Raw genomic sequence first — 26654 nt, forward strand, 5'->3', positions numbered from 1 at the left:
ACCACAACTCACTATTTCTGACTAGTAAGACAATTTTGAAAAAAGAAAACCTGCCACCACATCCAGCACCAGATCTCCTAACACTCCAGAAACAATGCATACAAGCTTTGAAATTTACACTATTAAACTCAGATTAACCTCACAGCTGCATGTTTCCACTACAGGTTCTGTGCAGCAACAGAACATGATTACATTCTTAGGCGTGTTCATACTGGCACTTTCATAGGCAACATTCCCATGGAGGGGACAGGTACAAGGGCATCAACCTGTTATTGGCGGGTACACGGGGCAGTACTGAAGATATATTTTGCTTCACATAACTGACAGTGAATTCGTTAAAAATTGCCTAAAGATTTGATTTCATCTCCACTCAAGTTTTTTTTATGATGCAAAGAAAAAAAGCTTGCAGGAAAGAAGTCTATTGGAAAACATAGCAGTCTACTGGCTAAAAGAAACGTGTCACCTTTCATGAGAAAGTTGTTATCTGGGCTGTCAGTATCAGCATGTTTCTTTTTAACTAATGTGTTAAGGATGTTATTGCTGGCACTGTTTCATTCAACTTCTTGTGCAGTTCCCCAGCTGCTCTGTTCAAGGTGTTTTCTTTATGTCACTGGAACCAAACGGATTCAAACAGCATGTCACTGGAGTCTGGGATGCTGTTGATGGCAAGGCAACAGGGAAGAACAGATCGAGGGACAGCACTATTTTGCAAAGAAAAGAAGGGGGGAAAAAATCATACTTCAGCAATGAAGTCTAAGCTTACAGCCTAAGGACCAAACATATTATATCAAAAAGGTCAAGAGGCCACAAATCAATACTTTGCGGTAGATTCTGAGCTCTGCTTCTCTCCTTCTGCAGTATTCTGGTGGTACAAAAAGTGGAAGCTGTTCACACATCCCTTGCTGGTGACTTCTCAATGTGAATGAGACTCCAATATGGCTTAAATATGGCACAGCCAGCTCCTACACTTCACACCCTTCATGCAGGGGCTGGTGAGTGACTGGAGCACATTGCTATCTACCAAGTGGTCCCTTGGGAACATTTTGCCAACTGGAGCACATTAAGCGGACCCCAGGATGGGGCAGAGATGCAGGGAGCTATAACTGGTTGTTGGTTCTCAGCTTCTCCTTTTCACTCCTGGATGGCTATGTGGGGGAAGAGAGAGCCATTCTTTCCTAGGCACTCACCTAGGCTCAGACATACCCAAAACTCCTATCCCAATCTCCCTGCAGCTCCAACAGCCTAGCAGGGAAGCAGGCAAAATAGCCAAAGATGCGAACTGTTCTCCTTCCTGTACTACGGTGTGGCATGCTGGCAGTGGGGGAGCTGCTGAGCAATTGCAGTAGGGAAGGACAGCTGCTCAGGGCGTCCTGGCACAGTGCTGCTCCTGTCATTGTTCAGAGAATATATATGGATTACTGCACAAATTTGATTAGCCAACAGTTATGACTGCTCATTGTTAGTCCAAAATTTGTTTTTATTATGCAAATAATTTTGATAATTCATTAACACACCCATATAATGGAGTTACGTGAGCAGCATCCTCGTAAACTTAACTCTGTCCTTCAGGCAGATGAAGAATTATCAGGATTGGCGGGTGAATGGAATAGCAAAGGTGTTGTGGGTGACATAATGGAGAAGAGCAACACAGAGTTTTCCCATGGTGAAGTGTGTATGTGTGGAGAACTAGGGTATTTGAATTGGCATGCAGATATGGTGTGTGAAACATTGGATAGAGCACAGGCATAAAAGGGGTACAGTGTGGAGGAGGAGCTCTGATTTATCATTGTTCCCCGCTAATCCTCACCACCACTTTCCAAAGAGCCTTAAATGAAGAGAGTGATCAATTCTACATTTAAATGGATCGCGGATGTGCTACCCTAATAGGGGTAGTAATTTTGAGAATTTCCCAATTTACCCCTTGCCCCACTGTTGTTACAAGATCAGCTCTGTTAGTGCATTGGTGGAACATAAGCTACTCAAACTTAGAAAGAAAATTTTCTAGAGAGACTCACTTCTAGCATGTCCAACATTTTCTTAACCTCGGAAACCATAATTAATGCAAAATCTTAAATCATATTTTCTATCTTGTGTAACTTGACTTCAAAAAGTTTAATGATTTTTTCATGGTTAACCCTGTGCTACCAACACTTAGAATTTTATATGGGTAAAAACACAGCAGGAAGGCAAAGAACAGCCTAACAAAATGGAGTTTGCCATCTAATGCAAATACAGACTCTTCAATATCAAACAATTAATAAATTGTACATAGATTTCCCACATTATCACACCTGTATATTATACATATACAAAAACCCCCGATAAGACTCATCTAGTTGTGCACTATGTACAGCCAAACGATCTTATCACTGCTATCTTTGCCTGCTTTTTGTTAACCCCACTTTTTATGTCTCAAAATTAGACTGAACTCTTCAGGACAGAGACGGTCTTGTTATGTCTATACAACACCTAGCACAATGGAAGATTCTGACTGTTGCCTCTAGGAGCTATTGAAGCAGTACCACTAATATGAAACTGTCAAACACTTTTCCCTCTTGGACCAGCATACTGGAAAACCCCCACCCCCGAAAGAATTTTGGTTCGGTCACTTCTGAGCCACCACATACTAATTAGCAATTTTCATTTTTAGATTGTATACTATAGTGCTACTTGGAATGTTGTTCCACTATTCATCTGAGAGAAAACACATTCTAGTGGTTAATGCACAGGGCTGAGTCAGGTGTTATGGGTTCGATTTCTAACTATGGTACTATCCTACTCTGACCATGGGCAAGACACCTACCCTATCAGTTTTCTCATCTTTTAAAACAGGGATTAACCATTCTTGTTCCCTCTGAGGGATGGTGTGAGGATTACTTACAAATGGCTGTACAACACTGTGAGAAGTACTTCTTCCACTCTACCCATAGAATCGTAGGACTGGAAAGAACTGAGAGGTCATCTAGTCCAGTCCCCTGCATTCACGGCAGGACTAAGTATTATCTACTCAGCACTGATAAGGCCTCAAATATAGAGTGCTGTGTCCAGTTCTGGACACCACATTTCAGGAAGATGATGATAAACTGGAGAAAGTCCAGAGAAGAGCAACAAAAATAAAGGTCTAGAAAACATGACTTAGGAGTAAAGATTTTTTTTAAATGGAGTGTGTTTAGTCTGGAAAAGAGAAGACTGTGGGAGGTCATGATAACAGTCTCCAAGTACATAAAAGGTTGTTATAAAAAGGAGTTGATAAACTGTTCTCCTTAACCACTGAGGACAGGAGAAGAAATAATGGGCTTAAATTGCAGCAAGGAAGATTTAGAATAGATAATAGGAAAAATTAAGGTAGTTAAGCACTGGAATAAATTACCTAGGAATGTTGTGCAATCTCCAACATTGGAGGTTTTTAAGAAAAGGTTAGACAAACTCATGTGACGGATGGTCTAGATAATACTTAGTCCTTCCTCTGTGCAGGGGACAGGACTAGATGACCTCTTGAGGTCTCTTCCAGTCCTACATTTGTATGATTCTCAGATATAAGAAATACATATAGCCATCATTCTTTTCAAACACTGAATCTATTGACCCCCCCCCCCCCTTTAAAAATGTCCTAGTGTATTGATAAAAAGGCCTGAATATGAACCCCTTGCTCACCAGTGAAGTTAACAGGATTACTTGTGTGAATAACTGTTCAAAGTTAGCAAGCAGTTTACAATTTAGCGCTCAGTTACTTAAGTGAAGGCTGCACAATTTCAGATCAGGGTATTAGAATCTGAAAAAAATGGACTGACAGCATAACTTGGGAAACTATTAGTAGTGTTTCAATGGAGGACTTAAGTTATTAAATTAAAGCTTTATTTTTCATCCTCTGGATGCAGATGCTCTTTTAAGGAGATTTATCAGATAACAGGGACACTCTGGTAACAGGGTTTTGACAATAAATGACAGTTCAGAGTTCAATGAAGAATGCTGACATAAGTCTTAAGTTATCTTTAATGGCTGTAAATTTGTTAATTTTACAAGTCTACATCTGTAGATAAGTGACATGACTCTTAACTTCACTGCTGCCCAAAGGGTTTTGAATGAGAGAAGTAAAACTGATTAGCCTTGTTAATTTCACTCTGCTGTTTGGCAAAAGTGTCAGGCATTACTAGAGGCTCTTCAAATTCCTGAAGACATTTACATTTAAAAACTTGGTCAAGATTGAACAGTGATTTTTTTTTGATTGCTCACATCAAGACTCCCTGTAGGGGATTTGATTTTCAGTAAATGCTGAACACCCATGTGCTAACTCGGCCTCCTTAAAGATGTCTCAAGTTGGACACCCAAATGTTGAGACATCTAAAGTAATCAGTAATTTACAAAAATATTGGTTTTTTGGGGGTTTATAAACAGAATTTTAAATTACACAGAAATTGATAAGTTTAGGCCCCCACAATTGCCAGGAAAAACTTTTGACTCTGGTGGACACTGGCTTTTTCACGCTCTGTGTTTAGCCCGGAGACTTTCCTACAGTTACATACAGTTTCCTACAGAAACAATCAGGGTTCAAAAAAGAACTAGATAAGTTCATGGCGGATAGGTCCCCCAATGACTATTAGCCAGGATGGGCAGGCATAGTGTTCCTAGCCTCTGTTTGCCAGAAGCTGGGAATGGGTGACAGGGATGGATCACTTGATGATTACCTGTTCTGTTCACTCCCTCTGAATCACCTGGCCTTGGCCACTGTCAAAAGACAGGATACCGGGCTAGATTGATCTTTGGTCTGACCCAGTATGGCTGTTCTTATAATCCTGTAAGTCTGTGATTACCTCAAATAGTATCCTGCCAAGGGATATTTTGCCATAATTTTGACTTCCTTGAGAAGGATGTGGTTTTTATCTGCTTGTTTCCTGTTGGTGGTAAGTCATAGCTATTACTCTATTGACTTGTATAGTGGTTAATGGATAGTGCCCGCAAAGATTACATAAAATATTTGTCCCTAACAGGAATATGAAAGAGGTCTAACTCCCTCATTGTGCACTATCCATTAACCACCATACAAGTCAATAGAGTAATAACACTTGAGATAGCTATGACTTACCTTCCTCCACCAACAGGAAACAAGCATATTCCTGGTTAGGTACAACTATTTTCATAAAAAGAAAAGGAGTACTTGTGGCACCTTAGAGACTAACCAATTTATTTGAGCAGAGCTTTCGTGAGCTACAGCTCACTTCATCGGATGCTCACGAAAGCTCTGCTCAAATAAATTGGTTAGTCTCTAAGGTGCCACAAGTACTCCTTTTCTTTTTGCGAATACAGACTAACACGGCTGCTACTCTGAAAACTATTTTCATGTAATCTTTGTGGGCGTGAATGAAATTAAACTAAAAACGTCATGCCTTTGGGGTGGAGTCCTAGGCAAAAGGCATGTTTACACAGCAGGGAGCCTGATGGAACAACACTGCGCCCAGTGGAACTAGGTAACTGGACAGCAGGTTCCAACACTCAGAGGGGAGTGCCAGGTAGAAGGTCAGTGCCCTGCCACTGTGCCTAGGGACCCCAATATAGGGGCAGTGGTTGTATTCTGTTCATACAACAGGAGCTTGAAACACCCCAGGGGATCCAGAGCAGCAGAGACTTGGATTCCCCTTACAGTTGTTCTAGTAAGTGGCCAGCGGGGAGCGCTCCCTAGGATCTGTGACAGTTGGATTTAAAAAAAATTCAGCATCTCCATGTACCACAGCCCAGCTTTCCTCTCCACTGCCTCCAGCTTCTTGGCAGTGATTACCCCAGTCACAGAATGCACTGGCTGCATGTTAGTCCCTTCGTTGCCCCTGCATCTTCTCCTAGTCTCCTGCACCTCACTGCCTCTCCAGCACAGGCCAGTTCTCTCTCTTCTCCCTGGAGCGGTGGTCACTGGCATGGGATCAATCGTTGAAGATGCAGGAACAATGTAGGTGAAAAAGAGCAAGTCCCCCATTTCCTACCACACAGCCATAACCTCCTCCTTTGCACCAAATCCATGCACTACTCCAACACCACCACGTTCCTCCCTCACTGTTGGGACCTCCCATATTTCTCCACAATGTTTTAACTACTCCAATATTCCCTTTTCTGTGCTATTTGCTCTGATCACCCACATACCCCTGCTGCTTCAAGCCCCCCTAAACACAGGGTTCTACCCTGCTCTGTGCTACTGCATACCCCAATAAGCATAATGGGGCTATGAGGTGGATAATGGCTACATGAACTGCTCATAGTCTACTTGGACATAACAAAGGAAAGGAGAGCAGAGATGCAGAGTCCCTACCCCAAACCCGGCTCTAGGATGTTGGGAAGGGACTCAACACATGCTAAGAGCATGCTTGTTCTTAGCTCCCAAATATCTTGGTGCTATGTACTGGGCCAAGCCCCACACACGCCCATTCCCAGCTTCTCACCCTAGCCTCAACATTATATGTCTGTGTTTTGAAGGGGACATGTTTTGAAGGGGACACAGATGTGAAGGTAGAACTGAAGCCCACATGCATCCCACAATGCACAACTTACCCCCCTTTCTCCCCATACTCCCGCACTGCTGACTGCCCACTTCTCCCAGAAGAGCAGCACCAGCGGGAGGGGAAAGAAGAACAAAGCTTAGTGTCCCTTCCCCACTTCCTGAAGCAACACAGGGAAAATACAAATGGGGTAGGAAGTGCTGGTTTCATTTCTCTCCAATTGGGAAGAAATGGAGAGAATGGGAGCATTCTCCTTCGGTCTTGGAAGGAACGGGGAGGGGAGGGGTATCTGTACTGTAGAGGAAGGCACATATGGTTACGCTTCACTCCGTACCACCACCTCCCAGTAGGTCAATCTTCCTCCTTATGGTTCTGCTCTGCCAGCACTTCTGAGCACTCAGATAGAAAGGGTCCCTTTGAGGAGGGTCCTTTATTAGTTGAAGGATGGCAGAGAAACTACTTTTGGAAACCAATTTCTTCATCAAAGCTCTGGTCAACCTGGGGTTTTCAAAGACAGTGATTGGACAATCCTGTAGGGATTGTCACTGTAGGGAGTCAAAGAATATGCTGTTTTCTCGGTAGGTATGCCAGAGCACAGCCCAGTGAAGCCAAGCCCCTCAACCGGCACTCTTCCCAACTCCTCTCCCTCACCTCCCCAACTACCCTTCACTGCCGATCCCCCATATTCCCTAGCTCTGCTTCAAAAATGTTAAAAATATAAAAATATTATAAGCGACTCGTGTTAGAGGGAATGTGTATCAAGAATCCCTGGACTAAGTGACAGAGCAACTTGCTTTCCTTTGATCACACTCAGTCCCACTGTTCAGGAAACGATTGAGAAGCATGATTATATTATCTATGTGACGGGTTCAGTCACAGAGACCGCCTTGGGACTGTCACCTGATGTGCTGAAACTACCTCTGAGCTAGTTTGGGACTCCAGAACGCTGTCTTGTTGAGGCAGACACGCTAGCCTGCTGCAACACAAACCCAGGGTCTGAACCATGCCCCCAAAGCTGCAGACTTAACGGAAAACAGCTCAGCAAGTACTCCTGTCTCTAGCACCCAGATACCGAACTCCCAATGGGATCCAAACCCCAAATAAATCCGTTTTACTCTGTATAAATCTTAGACAGGGTAAACTCATAAATTGCCCTCTGTAACACAGAGAGAGATATGCACAGATGTTTGCTCCCCCAGGTATTAATCACTTACTCTGGGTTAAGAAAATCACTTTTGTTTATTAAGTATAAAAAGTAGGCTTTAAGTGGTTTCAAGTAATAAAAGACAGAACAATAAGTTACCAAGCAAAATAAAACAAAACACGCAAGTCTAAGCCTAATACATTAAGAACTGAATACAGGTAAATCTCACCCTCAGAGATGTTCCAATAAGCTTCTTTCACAGACTTGACTCTTTCCTAGTCTGGGCCCAATCCTTTCCCCTAGTACAGTCCTAGTTAGTCCCAGCTCAGGTGGTAACTAAGGGATTTCTCATGACTGGCAGCCCCCTTTGTTCTGTTCCACCCCCTTTTATATCTTTGGCACAATGCGGGAATCTTTTGTCTCTCTGGGTTCCCATCTCTCCTTCTAAATGGAAAAGCACCAGGTTTAAGATGGATTCCAGTATCACGTGATATGGTCACATGTCACTGTAAGACCTCATTCTTCATTACCCACCTCACTACACAGGAAGGCTTGCACGTAATAAACCCATTCACAACCAATTGTCCTAGTCAACGGGAGCCATCAAGATCCTAAGCCATCATTAATGGCCCACACTTTTTGCATAAGTACAATAGGACCTCAGAGTAATACGACATATTTCTAGTTTTAGATACAAGAATGATACATTCATACAAATAGGATGAACACACTCAGTAGATAAGTTTTGTAATGATACCTTATAAGAGATGTTTTGCATGAAGCACATTCCAGTTACATTATATTCACAGGTTTCAGAGTAACAGCCGTGTTAGTCTGTATTCGCAAAAAGAAAAGGAGTACTTGTGGCACCTTCGAGACTAACCAATTTATTTGAGCATAAGCTTTTGTGAGCTACAGCTCACTTCATCGGATGCATACTGTGGAAACTGCAGAAGACATTATATTATATTCACACTAGTTAGCATATTTCCATAAAACATATGGAGTGCAACGTCACAATCTTAACTGCTTACTTGAGTCTTCCTCTTATCTCTAATTAATGCTAATTTCTTGAACAATACTGTGGAAGTAACAATCAGAATCTGCATGTGGATTTTAATATCTCACTTAAGCCAGAAATTTTGATGTCTGGGCAAAGCTTCCTAAAAGGAGACCCCGCAGAATTCACGTAGAGAGCAAAGACAACACCTTTTCACACCTTGAGCTACCCAGCTTCTGTGATAGTAGATGGTCTGCAAACCTTTGGCTTCCAGAAACCCCTAGTCCTGCAGCATATGTGCATTTCACACTTTTGGAGCATTAGTTAGTTTGTGCTGACATGGAGATTTAAACTTAAAACTTAATTACAGCAGAGCTACTGCTCTGCTGTAACTGAAATTGCCACCTTTCCCTTTCATATAATTTTGCAAGCTGCCAAAAATATTTAACCAACCCTGGTTATTCTACACCCCTCCTTACCTCACAGTCCACTTACTACCATTGTGTTCCCTCCCACCAACATCCAAAGTTCCTTTTAATGAAACAAAGCAGACAAACCCAGTAGCAGCTGACACACAGGGTTGCAGAGGTGTTGAAGGTATGTATGCCTCTGCTGCCCCTGACTGTCAGCAAGAGCTGGAAACTGACTTGCTGCTCAGGGGGCCATTCCTCAACACACTGAGTGGCCTGTGCCACAGTGTAGATCCTTTCGAGAGAAGGCTTGCTCTTTAGCATAAGAGTAAAATAGAAAAAAAAGTCTGTTTATGCTACTAAGGTGCAGAAAAATAATTTCCATTTCTGGATGTTTGTTGGATATTTTGTCTTCACTAAGCCTGCAAGAGGAGGGAGTTGTAGCACTGCTTCGCAACAGAATCTTTGGATAAACCTAATTTCAGTTTGAGGGCCATATTTGACAAGAGAACTCAGAAGCAATGTTTTCTACTTTTTCCAGTAAGCTGGGTTTAAAGAATCCTCATTCTGCAAAGAAAGCCTTAGCATGTCCTATGAAGCTACTGATGCAGAACAGACTACCAGACTTCAGTAGGTTGGATTTGGCCATATACCAGCAATATACAGGCTGCCCCCAAAGCTGCAAGGAGACTGTATACCAACTACAAAGAACGAACAGTGGTTTTCCTTCAAGAAACAGTACACTTGTTATGAATTTTTAATCACTGAATGCAAATATATAGCAATTTTGACTTCACATCTATATCTGCTTACACTGGGCCATGTCCATTTGCACAGACCAGAGGTTAAATCTTTTTTGGTTACAAGGAAGAATTTAAATGGCTATGCTGCAGTAAGCTTATTAACTTATTTTAAAACAGTGTTCCAGATGTTGATGATCCTGCCCCTTTTGTGGGAAATATTTACAGCCTACGTAAAAAACTGAATTCTCATTCACAGCATTCTGAAAAGCATAAACACACAAAAAGCTTTCTGAATCAGAAAGTCCATTTTAATTCCTTGAATGAAAGCATGCGTCCACTCACTCTGGCAAAGATTATTAAATTTTGACCTTCAATCATATGCCACATAAAAGGCCGGGAGAGGACTCAGCAGAAGAACTACGAAGGAAGTAACAAAGTGAATACGTTTTCAGCATGATATTTATGGTCCAAGGAGACTAAGGCTATGGCTACACTACAGACCCTGCAGCAGCCCACAGATAGCACGCTGTCGGTGTAACTTACGTCGCTCGGGTGGGGGTAGGGGTAGGAGAGACACCTCATTTGCACCGCTGAGTGACATAAGCTGTAGTGTGCACAGCCTCAAAAAACAATTCTGACAGTGAGAGATACCATACTAAGGCTGAAACAAAGATCTTAATGTAAAAGGGTTGGTGCATACAAAATCAGCGAATCAGTTTCATCTTGTGAATTCCATACGCACTGCAGAGGGTACAAGGCAAAATGTACCTTTAGAGCCCTCTCCTCATGTTGGCTATATAACCACTTGCTGCAGCCACTAGCTGCTAGCAGAATATTTAAAGACACTAATACATTCAAGTAACGACTATTTGAGGGCTATATAGAATAAGATCTCAAATGTGATATACTTCACATTGCCTGAGGATTAGTTATTTAAACTTTATTACTCTCCATTTTAAAGCACAAGTGATTCTTAAGTTTTCTTCTTGACCTCAGCTCTGAAACTCAGACAATTGGGGGTCCTGGATCCTACTCAGGAAAGCTCCTCAGTACAAAAAAAGTGTATTTTCCTTTAAATCCAACCTAATTTGAGGTGGAATTTGCTAAAAGCCCACACAGTCTGAGACTATATAGGAAAAGGGACTTCTGGAAAAAAAAAAAAAAAATTTGAAAATCCCTCCCAAAACGTGGTCTGATAGGGAACTAAAGCACTCTGCTATTTTAACACAATTATGCTGTCAGGAATGCAGTGTCCATTGCAGGAAGAAGATAAAGAACAAAGTAAACAGCAATTTTAATAAAAGCAGTACTTGTGGCACCTTAGAGACTAACCAATTTATTTGAGCATAAGCTTTCGTGAGCTACAGCTCACTTCATCGGATGCATTCAGTGGAAAATACAGTGGGGAGATTTATATACACAGAGAACATGAAACAATGGGTGTTATCATACACACTGTAAGGAGAGTGATCACTTAAGATGAGCTAATAGCAGCAGGAGAGCAGGGGGTGGGGGTAAGAAAACCTTTTGTAGTGATAATCAAGGTGGGCCATTTCCAGTAGTTGACAAGAACCTCTGAGGAACAGTGGGGGGTGGGGAGGGGAATAAACATGGGGAAATAGTTTTACTTTGTGTAATGACCCATCCACTCCCAGTCTCTATTCAAGCCTAAGTTAACTGTATCCAGTTTGCAAATTAATTCCAAAAGAAACTACACCATTTGCTCAAGAAACTCCCTGAAAAAGCACAAGAACAAATCCACACAGACACAACCCTGGAACCCCGAACAGGGGTATTCTATCTGCTACCCAAGATCCATAAACCTGGAAATCCTGGACGCCCCATCATCTCAGGCATTGGCATCCTGACAGCAGGATTGTCTGGCTATGTAGACTCCCTCCTCAGGCCCTACACTACCAGCACTCCCAGCTATCTTTGAGACACCACTGACTTCCCGAGGAAACTACAATCCATCGGTAATCTTCCTGAAGACACCATCCTAGCCGCTATGGATGTAGAAGCCCTCTACACCAACATTCCACACAAAGATGGACTACAAGCAGTCAGGAACAGTATCCCCGATAATATCACGGCAAACCTCGTGGCTGAACTTCGTGACTTTGTCCTCACCCATAACTATTTCACGTTTGGGGACAATGTATACCTTCAAACCAGTGGCACTGCTATGGGTACCCGCATGGGCCCACAGTATGCCAACATTTTATGGCTGACTTAGAACGACTCTTCCTCAGCTCTCGTCCCCTAATGCCCCTACTCTACTTGCGCTATACTGATGACATCTTCATCATCTGGACCCATGGAAAAGAAGCCCTTGAGGAATTTCACCATGATTTCAACAATTTCCATCCCACCATCAACCTCAGCCTGGACCAGTCCATACAAGAGATCCTCTTCCTGGACACTACGGTGCTAATAAACGATGGTCACATAAACACCACCCTATACCGGAAACCTACTGACCGCTATTCCTACTTACATGCCTCCAGCTTTCACCCAGATCACACCACACAATCCATTGTCTACAGCCAAGCTCTACGATACAACCGCATTTGCTGCAACCCCTCAGACAGAGACAAACACCTACAAGATCTCTATCAAGCATTCTTACAGCTACAATACCCACCTGCTGAAGTGAAGAAACAGACTGACAGAGCCAGAAGACTACCCAGAAGTCACCTACTACAGGACTAGCCCAACAAAGAAAATAACAGAACGCCACTAACCATCACCTTCAGCCCCCAACTAAAACCTCTCCAACGCATCATCAAGGATCTACAACCTATCCTGAAGGACGACCCATCACTCTCACAGATCTTGGGAGAAAGGCCAGTCCTTGCCTACAGACAGCCCCCCAACCTGAAGTAAATACTCACCAGCAACCACACACCACACAACAGAACCACTAACCCAGGAACCTATCCTTGCAACAAAGCCTGTTGCCAACTGTGTCCACATATCTATTCAGGGGACACATTCATAGGGCCTAATCACATCAGCCATACTATCAGAGGCTCCTTCACCTGCACATCTACCAGTGTGATATATGCCATCATGTGCCAGCAATGCCCCTCTGCCACGTGCATTGGTCAAACTGAACAGTCTCTACGTAAAAGAATAAATGGACACAAATCAGATGTCAAGAATTATAACATTCATAAACCAGTCGGAGAACACTTCAATCTCTCTGGTCACTTGATTACAGACCTAAAAGTCGCAATATTACAACAAAAAGACTTCAAAAACAGACTCCAACAAGAGACTGCTGAATTGGAATTAATTTGCAAACTGGATACAATTAACTTAGGTTTGAATAGAGACTGAGAGTGGATGGGTCATTACACAAAGTAAAATTATTTCCCCATGTTTATTCCCCCCCCCCCCAACTGTTCCTCAGATGTTCTTGTCAACTGCTGGAAATGGCCCACCTTGATTATCACTACAAAAGGTTTTCTCCCCCCCTCCCCTGCTCTCCTGCTGGTATTAGCTCATCTTAAGAGATCACTCTCCTTACAGTGTGTATGATAACACCCATTGTTTCATGTTCTCTGTGTATATAAATCTCCTCACTGTATTTTCCACTGAATGCATCTGATGAAGTGAGCTGTAGCTCATGAAAGCTTATGCTCAAACTGGTTAGTCTCTAAGGTGCCACTAGTACTCCTTTTCTTTTTGCGAATACAGACTAACACGGCTGCAATTCTGAAACCAGCAATTTTAATGTAAATATATTCGTTTGTTAGCTTAATGCTGAGGAAAAAAATGATACTGGGTTCTCTTGTGGCTTCCTGTAGCATTAGTTTTCATAAGTGGCTGAAGAAGCAGAGTCAGGTTCCTGGCTGTATGTGAAAAAAGTGTTTTCTTATACCAGACAGTATGACAATGTCACCTCTGATATTAAGTGGCAGCATGTTCAGAACCTTAAGGCTCGTCTACACTACCATGCAGGGTCGATCTAAGATACACAACTTCAGCTACATGAATAGCGTAGCTGAAGTTGACATACTTAGATTGTGATAAGTCGACAGCTGACGTTTTCCCATCGACTCCGCTTGCGCTTCTTGTTCTGATGGAGTACCAGAGTCGACAGGAGAGCGCTCAGCGGTCCATTTATCGCGCCTATACTAGACGCGATTGATCTAGCGGGGGTTGATTGATCACTGCCCGCCAATCCGGCAGGTAGTATAGACAAGCCCTAGCGAGTGACCCACTGAGGAACATGGGATCAGGTATTGTCCCGTTTAGAAGTTCATACTCTTGTGATTACACTAAAAGAGTTGAGAAAGCTATTAAAAAAAATTACTTTTTCCTGATTCTGCCTATCTGCAGTGATAAGCTGAAAGAGAAGTGCATTGAAGTTGAACTGACACTGCTGATATATCATCTATTTACTGTCCTGTTTACAACGTTACTTTGGAACACACCTCCCACTCTCCCTCCTGCAATGAAATGGGTGAAGAATAGCTGTAGAGCAAGGTAAGTGCCAAAAAACAAATCCATTTTCTATTTGCTTCATCTTTTAGGGATGCCTGTTAGAATACTGTCAGTTGTTTAAAAAAGATCAAGTTTTATGGCAGAGCAAAAACAATTCAGCTTAACTTCTGAACCTGGCAACAGCCACATGCAAAGGGATAGAGAGAGAAATAGTGTTTGGGGAACAGCTTTTGTAATATGAAATGGTATAAGGCAACAGACCAGTTTAGGTCATCTTCAAACCTAGTTTATACTCAAAGAAAGAAATACAAGGCTTCACAGATCCATTCACCCCATAGTGATTAAAAACCTTTCCCAAGAGAATGTGGGGGTGCATTCCATTAATTCTGCAGAATTTAAGATTGTGTTTTTCAAATATGTTTCAAATCGTTTAGGGTTGTAAAGAAAGCTTCCATATGTGAAGAAAGCATAAATTAATGTATCATCTTCATTCATCTACAGAGACCTGTAATGCCTCTCCTGCTGTTCAGAGATTTCCCAAGCTGCAGCAAAGTGAAAACTGACATATCTGGTCAGAAAGAAAGGCAACTAGGGGAAGTGACAAGAATCATATCAATTTTGCTCCCGTGGAAGTTAAGAGTAGCAGCAGAGGCAGGTACTCAAGATATTCAATGAAAAGCTCCGAAAGACCCAAGATCTGTGAAGATTAGTAACTGACACCTACCACTAACACCTTCTCCACAGCAGCAACAAGGATTTCAGGAGGGAATGACAATAACTGCTGGTAAAAACAGAAAGGGAGGCTTCAAAGTTAATCAGAATATACAACTTATTTTTTTTTTTTTAGCATCCAGCTAGTGAGGCTGGATCTCGGGGACAGCATCATGGTAGAAATCATACCACTTTTTTACAGCAGATCAGGGACCCCAGCCAGTTGTCTCCTGCACTTCTATTAGGTGTAAGTAAAAATATTTCAGGCCCTATGTGAGAGGGGGCAGGGCAAGTGGTCTGGAGGGATAAAGAACATAATATAGATAGAGATAAGGGAGGGGAGGGAGCACTGAAAATAATGCAGAAAAAACTATCATCTATAAAAAGGAATGGAGTGAAATTAGCAAAGAAAAATGGTACAACATATGTATTACTATATTGACAAGATCTATTCCTTTAATTAACAGTGGTCATAACTTTGGGGTAACATGCATTTTTCACATTGATTAGTACATGCCCAAGAAATTTTTCTGAACTGAAACAATATGAAGCTCTTAGATAATATCAGCCCTTCGTGTTTGAGTGATGTGTAGCAGCGGTCTCCATATATCCCATTAAGGAAGTGGCAAGCTTTGTCAATCCCTTTAAAGGACAAAAATTCCTTTCAATAAGAGGATAAAGGAATTAGTGCTGTTGGTGGCTTGTTTACTGTAGGTTTCAAATCTTAGGTCCATTAGATTTATGTTCCTTTTGGGCATTCCAATAAATCTGTTTTCAGCACCTAGAAATGAGAGACTCCTGCAGGGTGGATTAAAAAAAAAATTAAATACAAATCCAATTTAAATAAAGTATGGGTTAATTTTAAAAAATAAGCCTATTTAGAATTAAATTTGAAATTGACAATTTATGTTAAGGCTTAAATTAAATAAAAAAAATATTAAGCAGTACATATTTGCTGCCAAGTCAAACCACTGAACTGGTGGAAATCATTGACTAAGCACCTGGAAACAGTTTGTTGAAGCACTAAATCTGCTTTTCACAGCAGCAGCCTTTCCTACAGATAAAGAGGAAATATTTTCTTTGTTTGTTTACTAAACTAGTCCAGTTCGATGAGTAGGTCATTAAAAGTTAAGAACCAAATTTGGATTGAAAAGTAGGGAAGGGTTTTTTCCTCTTCCAAACTATGAATAAAAACCTAGATGTGAGAGGGTCAGATTAACTTGTTCTAAAATCTTTAACAGCATGGTGATCAGAAACAATCAGTTCAATTCATTAATTACAGAGACTTCCTTTGTTTAATAAATCAGTTTTTAATGCAAAACTTGCATAAGAAAAAATATCAAAGTATTTAGCACATTTAAGATAGTTTTAGTTAATAAAAAAAATTAAAAATACACAGCATTTTCAATTGAATTTCCATCCAAACAGAGCTTGGCACAAATCATGAATAAATAAATTAATCATCAAGTAAATAAGAAATGCATCATTCACAATTTTCTGTCATAATAAAAATAGTAAAAATTCAGAACCTGAATAAATGCAATGTAATCACCTAAATAAATTTGTGCAGATATAGTGCCCAGTTTAGCAAAAGAAGCAACAAAATTTAATATGAAGGTTGTATTTAGGTGAAAATCAACCTGATTTAATGGTTACCAACTAATGAGAATCAATCTTTCTTTAGGAAAATAACTAAAAAGTACAAATGCAAAACACAGTTAAAAACTGATTATCTAAATCAAGGTTTCCTGCTTGATTATTTAAATTACGACTAAAATAAGTGACTTAAATTGCTTTTAGTTGAACAAATCCACCCTGGAACGCAGTAATAATAAATTAAGATTTTGGCACTTTGAGTTAAAGTGTGCTGTGAGGTTGCCTCCTTCTAAGACAGGGGTTCCCAAACTTGGTTCACGGCTTGTTCAGGGTAAGCCCCCGACGGGCCACGAGACACTTTGTTTACCTGAGAGTCTGAAGGTACGGCCACTAGCAGCTCCCAGTGGCCGTGGTTAGCCCTTCTCGGCCAATGGGAGCTGTGGGGAAGCTGTGGCCCGGCCCACGCTGCTTCCCACAGCTCCCATTGGCTGGGAACAGTGAACCGCAGCCACTGGGAGCTGCGAGCGGCTGTACCTGCGGACACTCAGGTAAACTAAGCATCTTGTGGCCTACCAGGGGCTTACCCTGAACAAGCCGCGAACCAAGTTTGGGAATCCCTGATCTAAGAAGATCAAACAAGTTCTGTTGCATGATAAAAGAATATAGTTTCAGAAACCCAGCAGATCTAGGAAGTTAGTTAAGAAACAAATCTCAGTTTCAAACTTCTGAGAGATTCACATAGTGAAAACACAGGATTATGATTACAAGCCTGCTAGTGTCTTAACACATTACAACTCAAATTTTCATGTTTCTGTTAAAGGTTAATTGATTAATGCCCACCTATATGCACATTCACAGCTACTACTGATGTTCTCAACACTATAATCCATGCACAAAGCATTCCATGTTCCCCTGCCATATGTACATTCCTATCTGGGATAATGGCAGGTTGTTCACTATTAAAATTATGAAAAAACCTTCACTTAATACCTCCTCAGCTTCTCACTTCCTATAGAGTTTAGGAGATCTACGGGGTGTGTGGGGAGCACAGACAAAAGTGCCAGCAGAGAGAGGAGGAAGGATAGGGAACATGAAAAATGAGGGCACATTTGATTCTTCCTGCAGACCTTGGGACTCTACTGCTCCCTCCACAATCAGCTCACTGGGGCCCCCAATCCACACTGTAAGCCCTAGCATGCTTATTGAGGGCCTATCACACCCTCCTACAAAATTTACAAAGATCATTGGGCTTCCTCCTCGCAAACCCTTACACACTTGTAGGGGTCCATTAGTCATCTCCTATAGCCCTGTCAGGCTCAGAAGTTCCTGAAGAGGGCTGACAACCCATCACTAAGCCCAAAACTGAGATGGACATTTCTATTTAGGACTGTCAGATGACCGATTCAGTTTTAGCTCAGATGACCAAGCTTCATCAGGCTTTGAGAGGGTTTTTTTGGTTTTGTTTTGGTGGTTTTGTTTTGTTTTGTTTTTTGGGGGGGGGGGGGTTGGGAGGTGGTGGAGAAGGAAGAATACCTTGTGACGTTCTGTACCTTGAGTGTGGGGGAGAGAAACACCCAGCACCCCATGTTCATCCTTATAACGACTGGTGGTATCTAATGTTAAGTTTGTCATGTCAGGTGTCCTCAGAAAGTTCATGATGTACTGAGCATTACTGTTATGGTAATGGTATAGTAATCATTGTTATAGTAATGTTATAGGTTGTAATTTCATGTATATAGTTATGAGGCTGAAAATGTATCTTCATGGCTTAAAAAAAGCCTAGGCAAAAACTCTCCAGAAGCAGAGGAGCAGTTCACACCTCAGCAGGGCATGTATGGGACAAACCCAGCCCAGCCTCACAGGAACAAAGGACACTGGCATAGGTAACAACAAAGGATCTGTTGGACACTCGAGTGAGTCACCCTGCTTCCTTTGGTCAGTTTGGGACTGCAACGAGGTAATGCTCACCTGACTCTGAGGAGGGGAGGAGGCTGCAAAGCCAGGAGGGAATAAAGAACATGATAAAAGGGAGAGACTTTGCCATGCTCTTCCTCTCTCTTCCACCTACATCTACAGACACCACACCAATTGACTGAAGTGCTGATCAAAGCTGGCTGAGAGGCAACCAGCCAGCTTGTGGTAAGAAGCATCTAAGTTTATAAGGGCATTGAAAGTGTTAAGATCAGCTTAGAATGCATTGTGCTTTTATTTCATTTGACTAAATCTGACTTGTTAGATTTTTTTTAAAGTAATTATAAGTCAAAGCATGTCTTTGTAGTTAATAAATTTGTTTGTTTATTCTACCTGAAGCAGTGCATTTGGTTTGAAGCGTGTCAGACTCCCCTTGGGATAACAAACCTGCTATATATCAATTTCTTTGTTAAATTCACAAACTCATAAGCTTGCAGCATCCAGTGGGTATAACTGGACCCTGCAAGATGTAGGTTCCTAGGATTGTGTTTGGGACTGGAGATATCAGCTAGTGTCACTTGGTTGCAAGTAGCTGGGAGCAGCTTACATGCCAGAGGCAGAGCAGAGCAGGGTAAGGCTGACTCCCAGAGTCAAGGATTGGCATGACCTAACAGATCACCGGTCCAGATAACACCAGAGAGGAACATCACACATATCCAAGGCCCCTGCTTCTCCCTAACAAACTCCTGAATATGTAAGCTCTGCAGAAAAAGAGCCCTGCTGACTTTAAGAGATCTATAAGAAAGGGGTGCGGCATATAGCCAGGTGCTTAGAGAAAAAGATAATTCCCTATCTCCACCTCCCTACATCCTGTGCTCCACGTGAGATAGCACAGTCTGCCATCCTCCCCCAAACTGAAGGCTTACCAGACATGCACTAACCGCACCTCTCAAAACCAACGAGTCTTGGATTGTTAGTCCCCAATGAGCCAGTTTTAGCCTGGTTGCGGCAGAGATGCCTCCCAAGATTCATGGGGCATGAGCCTTTTAAATTTAAGCTACACTAGGTCTCTGTTTAGTGACATTTGGATAACTGGCTTCCAAATCGAATCAAGGGACCAGATCACATGAAATGCTGAGTGCCTCCTGCAAGACAGTGTTCGACACTTTTCTTTTTTCTTGGTTAACGGCATGATTACACAAATTGCCTATAAGAATTTGTAAAAGTTATGTATACCACTTCAAGGCTATGAAGTGACCCACATACTGTAATTATGACTTTATAGTTTATGGTCATTGACAAAATTGATTACTAGAGAAGTTAGGGGTAGAGTTGTTTTACAAACCTTTCGGTAACTGCACAAGCTCAGTTTTCTCAAAAGTAGATCAGATAAAACTTGTGTGATTCAGTTAGCATTTTAGCCTCCCTTATGGTGTCAAGCTGGATAGGAGAGAGATACAGGTAGATTTTTATATGGCGCCCATGGTATCCGAGCACCTCCCAAAATTCCAATGTTTAAAATTGACAGATTTTCTTTCCCACAAGAGAAAGGAAAAACGTAATGAGAGGAGAGGTCAGTGTCATATACAGATGAAAATCTCAAAGAGGACATCTGTAAAGTAGTAGCTCACTTATTTTTCATATTGCGTTAGTTCTCAAAGAGTGGTAAGGGTTTCCAGATGGAGGAAGAATACTTGCATCAGACCCCTTATCTGTTGTCTGTAGGTTGTAACATACAAGCAAAGTGGACAACAGATGCTGACATGATTTGTTACGAGTTCTCAAAACAGATATAGTTTGCTTTTGTCCCCCATCTAACTTTGCTAAAACCATGTCCATCCACAAAATTTTATATGCTTCAAATCACACAGGGACACTTAGCAGATAATAGGGAGTTTCAAAATTTGAGTTACTGTGCCCATTTGATAAACTTTTCCTAAGCCTTTCTGGTATCTTCATTATCTCCAAATAGTTTAACTTAGACACGCCAAGCTACATAGGAATTCCCACCACTGGGCAATTCAGTGTTTTAAAGGAAAATAAGATCATTCCCCCTGCTGAAAAGGTACACTGAACCTTACACTTTAAGCTATAGTTAATGGTGTACATATCTATCAATTCAGGTACTTAAGGAAAAATATACATGGGAACACGTATTTGAGAAAGCTACACAGTTAGAAAGCCTGAAAGTTCTAAATTAAGTTTTTAACCTGAAACATTAAAATAGATTACTATGGTATTTAGACTTGGTGGAAGAAGTGTGCTATGGAAAAATCTGGAGGATGTCAGAGGCATAGCAGACCAACTCACCAAGGCTTCAGGTGGTCAGGAGGAGACAGACGTAAGTGGCAAAAGAACAGAGTATGGCTATGCAACAAAAAGACCCATGGCAGCAAGTCTCAGAGCCTGGGTCAACTGACTCAAGGTCATGGGGCTAACCTTGCAGGGCTAAATATAGCAGTGTAGCTGTTCAGGCTAAAACTGGAGCCTGGGCTCTGAGATCTTCCCCTCTGCCCCCACCCCCACCCCCAGGTTTGAGTCCAGGCTCCAGCCAGAGCCCAAACATCTACACTGCTCTTTTTAGCCCCATACATTGGGTCCTGCAAGCCCAAGTTAGTTCACCCAGGCTCGGACACTCACTGCTGCACCTTAGTTTTGTTTTTGCTGTGTAGACGTACCTGAAAGGGGAAGTCAGGAGAAAGAGCAAAGGAAATGGAAAAAAACCAAACAAACAAAAACACACCAGAGCTGAGAGAGAGGTCTTAAAAGAAGATTAATGTTCAGGTTAGCCTTTCAGGGAAAAGAACTATATTCTGCCTATAGTGGTGGGAGGGTTTTATATTCTACTAGGTCTGCTCCATGGTATCACTATTCACATTCAGCAAAACCTCAGAGTTACGAATACCTCGGCAACAGAGGTTGTTTGTAACTCTGAACAAAACACCATGGTTGTTCTTTCAAAAGTTTACAACTTAACACTGACATAATACCACTTTGAAAGTTTATGATGCAAAAGAAAAATGCTGCTTTCCCTTTACTCTTTTTTTTTTTTAAAGTAGTTTACATTTAACACATTACTGTACTGTATTTGCTTGGGGTGAGGGGCGGGGGGGGGGGGGGGAGAAGAGTCTCTGCTGCTGTCTGATTGTGTACTTCTGGTTCCAAATGAAGTGTGTGGTTGACTGGTCAGTTCATAATTCTGGTGTTTGTACCTCGGAGGTTCTACTGTAATCTCATCTGGAGCCCAAAGAATCTCATTTTTTTGAAAAGCCTCCCTAGTGGAATCCTTGAACAAGATCTCTAAAGTCTCACACAGCACATAGTCCAACTCCAGAACCTTAACCTGTCTTCACTAGGAAAAAATGGTGTGTGAACTTGAGTTCACTAGGATTTTAATTCAAGTTAGCAACACATCTTTTACCCCAGGGAAGACAAGACTGTAGAGCCAGCTGCATGGTTTGTTCTCAGACATGAAGGAGGGGGCTCTCAAGAGAGATGATCTACTGCTCTGAGTTGGGTCAGTCAACCAAGGGGAGTGCAAACACCCTAACAGGGATCACTCCGTGCATTATATTGACATAGCTAAAAACTGGTGGCAGAAGCGGGATTTAAAATTAAGGGGCGGGGAAACTTGGTGCATTAAGACTATGAGGTCATACTTCATATACTTGTGTAGCTTCCATTTCCTGAGTCTTGTTTGCACTTCCCTGATCCCTACCCCCATGTGTCTTGAAGGTCACAAGCCCACGTGTATTAACATTTACGATCTTATTTGCCATTATGATGAGTGGTATCACTGCTATTACTCTTTCAGAGTGCCCAAAAGTGTGCTTGACACTTTAGTCCATGTAAAAATACATCAACTATGCCCCAAACAGTTTATATATGACATTATGGAGGGAAGCAACTCACAGTAAAAGAGTGAGAGTGGAGAAGGGTTACAACAAGATCACAATTATTTAGCTTTGTTAAGTGCACATCTTAGTGATTCAATTAGAAGTGGTTTTTTTAAAGAGTTAGTTCACTTCTTGTGGGCACCACTGAAGGAGCAAGTCTTGAGACATGAATGGAGGATAGTGTCTTGGAGGTGTATTCTTCATTGGGAACAACATGGAAAAAATGAATGGATGTAGTTGGGGGGAATAGAAAAGAAAACAGTATTATTGGAAGGGCAGAGCGGAGTTACACAGGCAAGCTAATTTCTCAACTCATGCTAGCTAGCTAGCTCTGTAATACCATAGTACAACATAGAGTCAGTATTGCCAACCCCAAGTGCTCAAAAATCATGAGTCAGGTCCCAGAGAATCACAAGACTGGCTTAAGAATCTCATGACTAACAATTTTTGTAATTTTTTTTTTGTTGATTTGAGATTTTAGGAGGCATTTGGGTCACATTTTCGATTTTTTTCCTCTGCAACCACATGGACTAGACATGGGATTCTCAAACTTCATTGCACCGCAAACCCCTTCTGACAACAAAAATTACTACACGACCCTAGGAGTGGGGACTGAAGCCTGAGCCCCGTCACCCTGGGTGGAGAGACTAAATCTGAAGCCCAAGGGCTTCAGCCCCAGGCAGGGTGCCTATAACCTGAGCCCTGCTGCACAAGGATGAAGCCCTCAGGCTTTGGCCCTGCGTGGTGGGGCTCGGGCTTTGGCCTCAGGCTCCACCCAGCAAGTCTAGTGTCAGCCCTGGCGACTGCATTAAAACAGGGTCATGACCCACAGTTTGAGAACCACTGGACTAGAAAAAATTGTTACATTGAAAGCTAATATTTTCATATAGTCACTTGTCTCAAGAAGCTGAGATTTTAAGTAAAATATTATATATCATAACAATTACTACAAAATCTTGAGTTGGCAACACTGCAAACTGTTAGTCTTATACAAACAGCAGATCAAGTGACAGAGCTCAAGAACTTGACAGCATCTCTAATTTCAAGCCCACTTACCTCAGGAAGTCTGAATTTAACACTGTGCACTATAAACAACTGTGGCAACACAATGAAATAATAGGCTCTTTGGAGTAAAAGTTGAATTTATAGCTACAGAGAAGAGAGTATGAACTTTTGTAGGCCTCAAGATGAGCTTGCCTTTAAAACAATAAGAAATCATGTTCAAGGGTCTTCTGATGCCATACATATAGGTTACAATGGGTTCTGAATCAGACAGACATATACACGGAATAACTAATATGGCCATGATAAAAATATACATATGCCAAGTGCTCTGACCATATTGGCAGTTTTTAGCTAGCTACATGCTGTTTAGAACCTAAAATTCGGTTTGAAAGGATTTGATTTTATTGGTACATCTTGATAATTTCACCACACACACACACAAAATATTTCCATAAAAATATACAGATAAGCATTGTAAGAAAAATGCTGCTTGAGAACTTAAGAGTTTGATTTAAGGATATCTTTACTTTGCATATTTTGACATGTGATGTTGACAATGTGTGTTTTAACAGTTATGCAGCTTAACTGTTCAAATCTCAACATCTACTTGTTAAATAATTATCTGACACTGCTCCCCATAATTTCTCAAAACTGTGAAAATTTAAAATCAATTAAAAAATTCTTAAAAATAAACTGCAAAAAAACCCTCCACCTCTGCCAAGCCTACCTATGGTCAACCATCACACCAGATACCATGAAGAGGTAGGATTGGGGCAGGGCAAGAATCACAAGGCAATTATTGTTAGACCATCTGCATATTTCCCCTTTTTAAAAAAAAAGTCACAACATTCATTTGACACACACACACACACACACACAACACAAATTTAATATAATATTAACATTTCTAAAGCTACAACAGCTCTCTGATTATATCAGTTACTGGTTCCTTTAAGGCATGGATCTATACAGATACATGTAGGTTTCCAAAGCAGTACAAGTATACTTATGTTACCACATTAGTGCACACAAACCAGGAGAAAACAAGTAAATGCCCCCTTTCACAAATGCTAGCAAAAAAATTGCACATATGGAGACAAGATTTGCTATGCAAACAGGTTTCATTTCTCATTTGCTCAGCCCTTGCATGTATCAGTTTTAGAAACAGTGTTTCAGACGGTGTTCCTTTAAATGCAAAGCCTTGTTTTGGTACAACAACACTCCTTCAAATTGTTCACTAGAATTTTTTCCAGCATATGTTTACAGAGGAAAAAAAAAGCAGCAGCAAGTAATCCTCAGTAAGGCCTGCCAAAGAGCATTGCCAAGAGATGCATGGACATCTTTTAGGCCATTTACTCACGCTCACTTTTTACAGTGAGAGGTCAGTGACAACGGTATTAAGCTACAAGATTTTTGATACATGGCAGCAGTTCAGGTTTTTACTTCAGTTCATGCAGAGAAATCTCACTTTATGGTGATTAAGCCAGTATTCTTCAGGGTTCAAGAACAAAAAGCATGAATATGACAGAAGTTAAAGAGGGGACTAAAACAAACATGCAGGATATGTGCTCTAACCTATGGTTCTCAAGCTTTGCCTATGTGGCTGGAAATTTGAATACTAGAAAATGCACCTTTATCTCTGTTTTGAATAGACTAAAAACAAAACAGAAATAGGGTCTTAAATTATTAACCTCACAAAAACCTGCAGCTTCTGACACTGCAATCATTGCTTAATCCTTTTTTATCCTTTTTATCCTTTATCCATTGGATCCGATGAAGTGAGCTGTAGCTCACAAAAGCTTATGCTCAAATAAATTTGTTAGTCTCTAAGGTGCCACAAGTACTCCTTTTCTTTTAATGTCTGTAAGGTGACAATAATTTGCACTATTCTATTTTGTGACAAAATATATTGCCCGAATGGCTCCTTAGTGTGGAGTCAGGTGTGTGCTTAGTTCTTTTGCTTGCAGTTTGAAGGGTACTGGTTAAATCAGCTATTCCAAGTGGTAGGCCATCTTAAAGGAATTCTAGAAGGATAGCTAAAGATGAGGTACGCAGACAATCTTGCCCATATCCTGAACCCCAGATTATTGATTATGTTTAAATGAGAAGAGGGTATTTGTACAGATTATAAAGAACTCAGGTTTAGCCCATCTGGATTCTAGTGATAGGTTTGGCCTGGGGAGAGATACTCTCTGTATAAACAGGAAAACAGGTTTGCTTGTGGACATGCTGATCAGATCCACAAAAACAAAAAACAAACAAAAAGACAGCCTTCTCAACCAGTAGGGTGCTATCAGTAACACCTGAGCGGTCTTTCTTGATCCCCTTTGTTAGCATGGACATTCACTTCAAGAAGCAGGGAAGGAATCTACCATATATATGATACCTACCAATTCTAAAGCAGATGTGACTGTTGTTTTTTACAGCAACATTAAATGTCAAGCTTAAAACAGAAACCCAGTTCCAACCTTAACTGTGGAATGAGTGTTCCTACAATGCTAAAACAATTAAGTTTACAGACGAATCATCTAGAGGTGCAAGAGAAAGTAAGCTATAATACTAAAATGCTGTAGTCCCGCCAGAAATATGAGTAACCAAATTCAGACTGCCCAGGGTCACAGTATCCACCTATTGCACTGTTAGTATAAGCCATTGAAAAATAGTAATGGAGATCCCCTTGGCTTCTTGCCCCAGATTAGGGTGAGGGGAAGAGAGAGAAAGAGCGCTTAGTACATTTACCATTACTTTGCCAAAATCATTATGACTTTATCCAAAAAGCCATAATGCTTCAAAGCAAGATGCTGCCAAAATATTTTTCAAACCAAAATGATATGAACACAAGTTCCAAACACCTTCCCAACAAGTAGAAGTTTACCTTTTCAGGGAGGGAGGAAAGAGTATGTTAGTCTCCGCACCCAAGATAGAAAAAAAGGTATCCACTGAAGTTTTAAGAACTATCACAGAACTAGGGCAGTTTGGAATTACTCCCGAAGACAAGACAGATCTAGAGACAGGTGAAGCCATGAGCACAAGAAGACTTCAAGATACAATGTAATAGGGTCTTCCCAAAGTAAGGACACACATCTGGCATAGCCATTTTGCCTACCAGATGTTACTCTTTCAGTGAAGCACTTCTTTTCCTCCTCTACATTTATTGTTACATCACCATCACAGTACCAGAACAACTTTACCAGGATGTCCCTGCACTGTATGAATTCCTTGAAAGTTTTCTGGATTGCCTCTGTCTCAAGCACATTGATGTGCATCTGTATACTAAAACATGGTGTTCTGGGCACAAAAAGGC

At 41.3% G+C, this 26654-nt stretch overlaps 1 protein-coding gene and 1 long non-coding RNA gene across 25 annotated transcripts in view; one reads left to right on the plus strand and one right to left on the minus strand.

Moving 5' to 3' along the window:
• The window catches only part of LOC122461845, a 34300-nt gene extending 17871 nt beyond the window's left edge, over nt 1-16429 (plus strand). The window contains exons 2-3 of the long non-coding RNA XR_006284062.1: nt 14127-14273; nt 14733-16429. This is a non-coding gene — a long non-coding RNA (uncharacterized LOC122461845). The remainder of the gene's footprint in view (nt 1-14126; nt 14274-14732) is intronic.
• The window catches only part of ITSN1 (intersectin 1), a 236254-nt gene that overhangs the window by 196795 nt on the left and 12805 nt on the right, over nt 1-26654 (minus strand). For 2 of the 24 annotated variants that reach the window (XM_043522814.1, XM_043522873.1), the window contains one exon: nt 464-701. The exons of the other annotated variants lie outside the window; for them this stretch is intronic. The gene's annotated coding sequence lies outside the window, so the exon portion shown is untranslated. The remainder of the gene's footprint in view (nt 1-463; nt 702-26654) is intronic. 24 annotated transcript variants of the gene reach the window in all.

The sequence above is a fragment of the Chelonia mydas genome, chromosome 1 (assembly GCF_015237465.2).
Source record: "Chelonia mydas isolate rCheMyd1 chromosome 1, rCheMyd1.pri.v2, whole genome shotgun sequence".
Taxonomy (NCBI): Eukaryota; Metazoa; Chordata; order Testudines; family Cheloniidae; genus Chelonia; species Chelonia mydas.